The sequence below is a fragment of the Heterocephalus glaber genome, unplaced genomic scaffold (genome assembly GCF_053883595.1).
Source record: "Heterocephalus glaber isolate CG9 unplaced genomic scaffold, H.glaber_assembly_v1.0 deba00000621, whole genome shotgun sequence".
Classification (NCBI taxonomy): domain Eukaryota; kingdom Metazoa; phylum Chordata; class Mammalia; order Rodentia; family Bathyergidae; genus Heterocephalus; species Heterocephalus glaber.
Window position 1 is genome coordinate 32771623 of NW_028258153.1, and position 3009 is coordinate 32774631.

A 3009-nucleotide genomic window follows, 5' to 3' on the forward strand; every position below is an offset into this window, starting at 1 on the left:
ACTTGGGCACCCAAACCAGAAACTGGGAGACCATTTTCTTCTGGCTTATCTCTCATCACTCAAGCTCAGCCAGCAGGCAAGACTTGTCCATCCTTTTCCCAAAAATAACTGGAGCATGTCCAGCCCTCTCCATCCTACTACATCTCTTTTCTCTATCCATGCAACATCTTCTGTGAGTTTCCCTGACATATGCACTGCCCTTACCCATTTTGTTAAGTCAGAAAAGAATTTTCTAAACACATACCTGATTGTGTCATTTCCATATTCCCTTTTCCTAAAGCCCTGCTGTGTATCTTGGTTTATGAGGCTTTGCTTTATCTCAGCCCATCCACCATCAGAGCCCTTAACGGCACCACTGCAATCTTTGACCTCGATGCCCAGTATTCCTCACTCAGGGGCAACCTGGCCCTGTCCTCACCATTAGTACACCCACAGCAGTTTTACTCCCATCATACACCCATCCCTTTCTACACTCAGCACGCTGCCAGAGACTGCAAGCCAAGCTGCCTTCACTATTGCATTTCATCTTCCTGTCTACACCTATCCTGATCCCTTGGCATTCCAATTACTGCCTCAGGGCCCTCTGAAGGCCCCTGTCCTTGGCATCCCAATGTTTTTTGAGGCAGTCTCTTGCTTTGTAGTTCATTTTTCTTTAGGTACCGGGGATCGAACTCCGGTCCTTGAGCTTGCGCAGCAGGCGGCGAAACCACTGAGCTAAATCCCCAGCCCCCTTGCTTTGTAGTTCATGCTGGCCCTGAACTCACTATGTAGCCCAGGCTGGCCTAGAACTCGTGCTCTTCCCTCCTCAGCGTCCTGCGTGCTGGGATTCCAGGCGTGCCCCACTATGCCTGGCCCCCATCACTGCCTTCTCACTTTCTTCCCAGGGTCATGGTGTTTCCTGTATTTTCCATTTGCCTTCTTTTTTTTTTTTTTTTTGAGACAGGGTCTCACTATATAGTTCAGGTTGGCCTTGAACTCTCTATGTATTCCAGACTGGCCTTCTTAAACTCACTGGAGATCCTCCTGCCTCAGCCTCCCAAGTGCTGGGATTACAGGCATGCAGCAGCACACACGGCCCCATTTGCTTTTTAAAAAAATCTTATACACCAGTTTCCTACTTAAGGAATTATATTTAAATAAAAATTAAATTAAAGAAAAAAATCAAATCTGTCCTTGTACAGGTGGTACAAAGACACTGCATGATGGGATTCTATGAAACATGACTTCCACCAACACTTTGATGCTATGCCTGGATCCCCTTGAATCCTCTTTAACTGTTTCTGGGCCTCTCTTCTCTGTGGCTTGGTATATATTGGCCACAAATGACTGTCACCTGTCCTCAGGTCCCTGGGGCCACTTTACTCAAACTATCAGAGAGCTCTAAAGTGCCTGGAGGCTGTAAGGCCCACAGAGACAGCCCTTCGTCATGACTGTGTGTCAGTCCTTTGACTTGTGTGAGAGTGATAGCTCAACTCCTTAATCCTCATTTTGGACAATGTTGAGATTCCCAGTGTCTAGAATATAACTTAGTATACAGAAGGTATTCAATAAATATTTGTTGAGTGAACAAATGTAGCCAGTTGTCAATCCTACCATTTGAAATTTCTAGAGTTTTTGTCATGTTTAGCCCTTTTCTATGCAAGACCAAAAGACATTTATTGGTTTGTTCTGATATGTTTTTAAAAAATATTTAATTATTTGCTCCATCTTGAATGTGCTGTAATAACTAAGGTAGATATACTTTCTCCTTATGGTTAACCAGGTGTCCCAACAATTTTTGAATCTTTCCTTCATTTGTAAAAACCAAGATACTGTGTTATATAATACTCTTTGGTGAATGAAGTATTATTTATAGTGATAGTTAAAATGATTATGTCACTATGTGGAAAAAATGCTAACCTTATCATTTAAAATATTTTTATAGCTATATAAAAATTTAGTCAACCCATGGGCAAGGACAAGGAGAAATGGAGAAAAATAAAAATTGGTTTAAGGATGGGGTAAGGCTAGGGATAATGAAAATTTAAACAGCATATGGAATGGAATAGGACTTAAAGGACAGCAAGCTGTCTTCCTGCTAAGCCTGAGACAAAGACTTTGGTGAAGGTAGGAGATTTTCTGGAGGTGATCTCAGGAAAGTGAGGATGGTGGAGGATTCAGGTAAAGGACAATTGTTACTGGAGGGTCCTGGGGAGTCACTGTTACAGAAAAGGCCAAAGAGGAAAGTCTCCACAGATGAAAATCACTTCCTGTGGCCTCATATACAGTGTTGAGTTCTTTCCTAGGCTTAGTTAAGTGAACAGTTCCTTTGGAAGTACCTCATTCACACACACACACCCTAAGGAATCTAGGCTTTCATCTTGTGATTCCGGGAGTTCAAATGCTCCCTTTACCTAGCAGATGTAGCAGAAACACTGATCGCTGTGGTTATCCAAACAATGTACGAGAATCATATCCCCAGGTCCTCCCGCAAACAGCTATCTCTGGAAGATCCCTCTCTGACCTCTCAGAAGTCGGCACTCTTTTTTTCAAGTGAATTCAGAGAAGTCTGCACTCACCAGGTCCTGGGCCAGCCAGCCACATTCTTATTAATAAATGAGAAGAGCATTCGAGTCCTGAGTACCATCGGGGCCCTAAGTGCACTTGTACTTGTAAAGGTTAGAGAGGTCATGCCCTGGAGCTTGCCTTCCTAACCACAAGTGTATTGCACCTTTTATTGCTGTCACACACGCTATTCTCCGGGTCTCTAGGATGGCCTTAGAAGAACAGCTATTCCTGAGTGAGCACACCTCAAGGGCACCTGGCTCCAGGGCACTCCTTGAACCTCGTGCACAGTGCCAGGATGGCTCTTGTAGTCTTGGATTTGTGGGCAAAACGCCCACCTCTTGCCTAATAACTACCTTTTACAGCAGCTCCCCTGAAGTGCTTTCCCACTTGCCTCAGCCACAGGAGCCCTGGCCCAGCGCTCTGTCCCGCACACAGGAACCCGCGCCGGCTCCACCAAGCATA